The 7,218-nt window shown below is 39.3% G+C and overlaps 1 pseudogene; it reads left to right on the top strand.

Moving 5' to 3' along the window:
- LOC101305688 overlaps positions 1 to 4,320 on the top strand; it is a 15,521-nt pseudogene extending 11,201 nt beyond the window's left edge.
- The last annotated feature ends 2,898 nt before the right edge of the window (positions 4,321 to 7,218 follow it).

Below are 7,218 nucleotides of genomic sequence, written 5' to 3'. Positions count from 1 at the left end.
CTAAAGTCTGGAACAATAGCCGACGACAAATAGTTCGTCGGCTAAAAGCTGGAACAATAGCCGACGAAAAATAGTTCGTCGGCTAAAGTCTGGACAATAGCCGACGATGGTCTTTAGATTCGTCGGCTAAAGTCATCACCGACGATCTTTTCCCGACGACACTATAGCCGACGAGCCTTCGTCGGCTAAGGTCTTAGCCGACGAATTAGGATACCAGGCCGACGAAAATATTTCGTCGGCTAAAGTACTTGTCCTGGTAGTGCTAGACAATGCATGTGAATTTACATCTCAAACATTTGATGATTATTGCATGTCTTTGGGAATAGAAGTTGAACATTCTGTTCCACATGTTCACACACAGAATGGTTTGGCAGAGGCCTTCATAAAGCGCCTGCGGATAATTGCACGTACTTTACTTATGAAAACAAAGCTGCCTGTTTATACATGGGGACATGCTATTTTGCATGCGGCAGCATTAATTCGTTTGAGGCCCATAGGCAACCATCAATATTCCCCATCCCAACTTGCTACTGGGAGCCAGCCCAATATCTCCCATCTAAGGATTTTTGGTTGTGCCACTTATGTGCCTATTGAACCGCCAAAACGTTTAAAAATGGGCCCTCAACGACGATTGGGAATCTACATCGGATTCGATTCACCATCCATTATTCGATATCTTGAACCCTTGACGGGTGACCTATTTCGTGCAAGGTTTGCAGATTGTCATTTTAATGAGACGATATTCCCGCCGTTAAGGGGAGATAAGAAAGTTCCTGAAGAACGTCGTGAATTATCGTGGGTGGTACCTACACTGTCTCATCTTGATCCTCGTACTAAACAAAGTGAAAATGAAGTACGACAAATTCTGCATCTCCAAAACATTGCTGACTCAATGCCTGATGCATTCACCGACACAGCAAAAGTGACAAGATCACATATCCCAGCAGCTAATACCCCTGCACGAATTGATGTCCCGACTAGACAAAATAATGTGGCGGCAAATGAGCAATCTAATGCACGCTTAAAGCGTGGCAGACCTATAGGTTCAAAAGATTCAGTTCCTAGAAAGAGGAAAACAAAGGCACATCTGAATTCTGATGACATCGCTTCTGAAAATACTCTTGGGCAAGACGTTGACGTCCGATCCACAATTCATGATTCTATAAGTACACAAAGGTCAAAAGACTTTGGTGAAACACAAGCCCTTGAAGAGGCTCAGGTACCTGAAAATAAGGAAATTTCCGTAAATTATGTGTACACCAATGAATTCTGGGATCGTAGAGAAATGGCCATAGATGATGTATTTTCATTCACTGTAGCTACCGAAATAATAAAAAGCGATGATACTGAACCTCGCTTTGTTGATGAATGTAGACAACGATATGATTGGCTCAAATGGAAAAATGCAATCCAAGAAGAGTTAAAGTCTCTGGAAAAGTGCAATGTTTTTGGACCTGTTGTCAAAACACCACCCAATGTGAAACCGGTTGGATATAAATGGGTGTTTGAAAGAAAGCGCAATGAGAAAAATGAGGTTGCAAGATACAAAGCGCGACTTGTTGCGCAAGGTTTTTCACAAAAGCCTGGGATAGATTATGATGAAACATATTAACCTGTGATGGATGTCATAACATTTCGTTATCTAATAAGTTTGGTAGTTTCTGAGAAACTTGATATGCAACTTATACGGAGAACTAGATACTAATATCTATATTGTAATACCATGCATGTTATTTGTGAAATAAATTGTATAATATAAAAGTAAGTGGATATGTATATGTGTGCCACATATGTATAAGATAGGAAAAAAATAAATAACAAGAGAGGAAGAATCGAGGAGGGGAGGAGTAACGAAGGATCGAGAAAAGTGGAGAAAAAGGGCGAGTCTTCATCGACCTTCTCCACCGTCCCTCCTCAGTCTACATAACTCACCGAACTCTCTCTCTCTCAATTTGCTAGCGGATCTCGGGCGAAGGAGAAAGGGGGAGAACTCCGAACTCCTCTACTTTGTCTTGTCATAGGGAGGTTTTGGGCATCGACGGAAATGCCGCCATCGATCGGACTAACTCGAGATTGGTGCCGAGTTCTCAGAGTTCCAGTACAATTTCAATTGCAAGTTTTCCAGTTCCAAGCCAAGAACAGTGCAACCCGGGTTCAAGTGAAGTAAGTTAACTCACACTTTGGGCACTACTGTGTTAATTTGGGTGCAGACCAATGGTTGAAATTTCTGCCTTAAATCTTCTTGATATCGAAGGTAAATTTGAAAACTATACTCGGAAGCTAGATGTATTTGAATATGGGTTGCTCGTGTTTGATCTAGATTGGTTATAAGTGAATCTGTGGTCATCAAAGGCTGGTGAGGACGTGAGAATTTGAATGACAATTATACTAAGCTATTGTTATAGTTTGTGATTGGATGTTAATACCGTGAGATCATGATCACAACTTGAGAAAACTCCATTATTTGGACCTTGTGTTTTGATTTCATGAAGATTACGTAACTACTGTTTTAAGTGGGGGCATATCTTACAACCTACTTATTCTAAATACTTTAATTGACTTGATGAATTGTGTTAAGGTATCAAATTGAGTTCATTTGTGGAGCTTTATCTCCTTGTATAATTGAATTGGAGTTTAGATTGTATTATGGGGAATTTGGGTTTAAGCAGTGTAGTTGTTGGCTGTGAGTGCTGCTGCGCAGGCAGTGGTGATGATTTTGGATTCTTGATTTGTTAATCTCTTGATAGAACTTTGGAATAGAAATGCCCGAAGTATGACTATTGGTGTCCATAGTAATTATGCAATTTTGCTTTGAAATTTTATTTGACGAATTTGTGAGATGTTGGTTAAGCTTCGGATTTTGCGATGCTTAGAGAAATAGTATAAAAGTTGAACTACGAGTGGCTTGATCCCTTTAAAAAGGGTACGTAGGCAGTCCGATCAAGTTTTGGGTGCAGCAGCAAATAAACAAAACAAAATTTAGGTTCCAAATCCTATATCATTTTTTATTTATGATTTCCTTATTTATCTTATTTGTTTATTTTTCTAACACCTGGGTCAGGGTGTTACAATATGAAAATACCAGAAGGGTTGAAGTTGCCTGAAACAACCACAAAACAACAAGGCATGTCCTCAATTAAGTTGAGACGATCCTTATATGGATTAAAGCAATCTGGACGGATGTGATATAACCGTCTAAGTGAATATTTGCTAAAGGAAGGTTATGTGAATGACCCAATATGCCCATGCGTATTTATTAAAAAATCAAATTCTGGTTTTGCCATTGTAGCAGTATATGTCGATGACAAGAACCTGATTGGAAGTCCTGAAGAACTTTCAAAGACAGCTGAATATTTAAAGAAAGAATTCGAAATGAAGGACCTTGGGAAAACAAAATATTGTCTTGGTTTGCAGATTGAGCATTTGGCTAGTGGAGTTTTAGTTCATCAATCAGCTTATACTGAGAAGATCTTAAAACATTTTAGCATGGATAAAGCTCATTCACTAAGCACACCGATGGTTGTTCGATCCTTTGATATTCACAAGGATCCATTTCGTCCAAGACAAGACGATGAAGATATTCTTGGTCCAGAAGTACCATATATGAGTGCTATAGGTGCTTTACTTTATTTAGCACAATGCACTAGACCAGATATCGCATTTGCAGTCAATGTGTTAGCAAGATATAGTTCTGCCCCCACCATGCGTCATTGGAATGGTGTAAAAGATATTTTACGCTATCTTCGTGGTACAACTGATATGGGTTTGTTTTATGAAAAAACATCTATTCATGGTCCAACCATTGTTGGATATGCTGATGCAGGATACCTCTCTGATCCGCATAAGGCCATCTCACAGACAGGATATGTTTTTACTTGTGGAGATACTGCAATTTCACGGCGATCGACAAAGCAAACTCTAGTAGCGACTTCATCAAATCACTCGGAGCTGATGGCATTACATGAAGCTGGCAAAGAATGTTACTGGTTGAGATCAGTTATTCGCCACATACGGAGGACATGTGACCTTCCTTCAGTAACTGACAATCCAACAACCATATATGAAGATAATGCGGCTTGTATTGCTCAGGCCAAAGGAGGGTTCATCAAAGGTGACAAAACTAAACATATCACACCTAAGTTCTTCCATATTCATGAGCTCCAGAAGACCGAAGAAATCGCAATTCAGCAAATTCGATCTGATGAGAATTTAGCCGACCTCTTTACAAAGTCTCTGCCAAAGTGCACCTTTTAGAAGTTAACCAAAGGCATCGGATTGAGGCGACTATCAGAGCTATTAAAATTGGCATGCAAGGATTAGGGGGAGTTTTCGTTGAGGAGGAGCATTCAGAATCATGCTACCTAAGACATGCGCGTTGTGCTCTTTTTCTCCTTCGACCAGGGTTATTTTTTCCCACTGGGTTTTTGTTACCTGGCAAGGTTTTTAACGAGGCAACACTAAGCGCGTCCAATCAAATGGACATCTAAGGGGGAGTGTTGTAAATATTAAGTGTCTGTCCATTAATACTCTTAGGACTCATATGCAATATCTTAATAGTATGAGGACTTGCTATGTAATCCTTCTCTCTATATAAAGAAGGCATATGAGAATCAATAAGATATTTCACTCCATTCTCCCATTCTCTATCTATTGGTTAGTTCATTCTTAACAAAAGTAAGTTCTAGTTTACAACACAAATGAAGCTTCATTTATTTATATTTCGAACGAAATTTTGTAACGGCGGAAATTTTCTTTGTGTTTAAGTCTCATTCTCTCATTCAAATTACGCCAACTGTCCTTATCAAAACAATGTTTAAGTTTTGAGCCCATAAAAGGTGGCAAATGGGCTGTTAGGCACCAGCACGGCACGTTAATAAAAGGCTCGACCCGGCCCAAGCCCGTTATAGGCCCAGCACGGCCCAAGCACGTTATTCTAATGGGTCGGGCTGGGCCTATAAAAATGAGCCCATAGGCCCGGCCCGAGCCTGAGCCCGTTATAGGCCCGGCCCGGCCCAAGCACAATAAACTACAGCCCGCAGCCCAGCCCGTTTATACTCTAAACCCTTTTACAGTCAAGACCGCAACGTCACTTAACTCGATCAGATAATCCTCACTTAACTCACTTTCCCTGGAAAACTTCAATCGTCTATCAATAAGCTTCAATCTCGGACCTTTCAGATTCAGCTTATCAATGGAGGCAACGGCTTCTTCTTCCAACGGCTTCTTCTCCCCATATATATATATATATATATATATATACACACACACTAGTGAGCTTCCCATTGAATCACACCTTTATGCCTTCATCATTGAATTTGTACTCAATCACCTTCTTAACGCCGTTCTCGTTAGGTCCGATCACCTCCTTCGGCGGCAGAAGAAAGTCCAGATCACCGTCCTCCTCATCTAGCTCTCCCCACCGGGGCTTTGCAGTCCATGTAAGTGAAATATAGATAAAGCTTCAGTTGGAGGTACGGTATTATATATGTTTTAAGAGCCAATTCTTCACTAAAACGCAAGAGGTACTGTATTATATATGTTTTGCTTATCTAGGTTGTTGTTTTATGTTTGAGTCTCTTTGCTCGTGTTGGTGTTTTGTTTTACTTAGATATGGATGATGAGGATGATTTGAATTTGGGTGAGTACTATGATAATAGAGATTTATTTCCACAACCAGACGTTGAGAATATGGCATGTGAGTCTTTGAGTTCAGGCGAATCACAACCCTCATCTCCAAATGATAACAGCCAACCTATTGAGGTTGGCACTGAACCTAATGAGCCTGACATAGAAGAAGTGATCAAAAAAAGAAAACGAACGTCTAGTGTGTGGGATCATTTCAAACTTGAGAAAATTGATGTCAATGGTGGTAATACAGATGAAAGGGCAATATGTAAATTTTGTAAGTCCTCGTTAAGCTGTAAGAGCAGTAACGGTACTGGACATCTTAAGAGGCATGCTAAAAAATGTCTCGAAAAACATCGCTCTAAATATGATCCTACTCAATCTCAATTGAGTAGAAAAGATGATGGTAGTGTGGGCGCATTTAAGTACTCCCACGATAGAATGAGGGAGGGTTTGGCTAAACTTTTAGCTGCTGAGGAATTACCATTCTCATTTGCTGAGAGTCCAAACTTTGAAAGATTTCAAAGAGAGTGTTGCCAACCGGATTTTTAAAAAGTGCCTCGTAACACTAACAAGAATGACTTGTTGAAAGTTTACAAAGAGGAAAAGAAAAAGTTGATACATGTTTTCTCAAATTTAAAGAGCTCAATTGCTATTACTTCTGATTTCTGGGGTGGTAGAAATAACTTGCCTATTATGTGTGTTACTGCTCACTACATTGATGATAATTGGTTGCTACATAAAAGAATTATTGGCTTTCGTCTTCTAGAATATCCACATACTGGTAGTACAATATTTAATGGCATGATGGATGTGTTTAATATTGTTGGCAAAATATTTTTAATCACTTTTGACAATGCAACCAATAATACGGTTGCAATAGATCAGCTGAAGCGTTGTTTGCATCCTCCTCATGGAGGAGTACTTTTCATATGAGATGTGCATGTCATATCATTAATCTGATGGTGCAAGATGGACTGAAAATTATTGGAACTCAGATTAGTTGTGTTAGGGATGATATTGGATATGTTTGTTCTTCAGATAGTAGAGTTCAAGAGTTCAATAAGCTATGCAAAAGTCAAGGCCTGAAACCCAGAAAATTTAAAAGAGACATGCCTATCCGTTGGAACTCAACTCATCACATGTTGAACAGTTGCAAAGGTTGCACCAATGCATTGAGTGTTTACTATAATGACAAAGTTAATCAAAATATTTTGACTGAGGATATGTGGAACCTTTGTTTCAAATTTTGGGAGTTTTTGAAAGTCTTTTATGATGCCACATGCAATTGCTCAGGTGTTTACTATCCCACATCTCCTATTGCACTTAATGATTTGTATGCAATTAGTGTTATTTTTCACAAGTACAGGTATGAAATTGGTACTTTTGGAGAGATTTGTGAAATGATGGTAGCCAAATACAAAAAGTATTGGGAGGTGGTTCCTTATACCTTCTATTTTGGGGCTATTATGGATCCAAGGATCAAGCTTAATGGTTTGGAATTGATATTGAGTGAGATAGGGAAGAATTTGGAAAATACTATCCAATGACATCAACTAGCATCCAAAAGAATTTCAATGATACTTATAATTT

The sequence above is a fragment of the Fragaria vesca genome, linkage group LG6, assembly GCF_000184155.1.
Source record: "Fragaria vesca subsp. vesca linkage group LG6, FraVesHawaii_1.0, whole genome shotgun sequence".
NCBI lineage: Eukaryota > Viridiplantae > Streptophyta > Magnoliopsida > Rosales > Rosaceae > Fragaria > Fragaria vesca.
The sequence above is the reverse complement of the archived record's forward strand: the minus strand, read 5'-3'. Positions and strand labels throughout refer to the sequence as shown.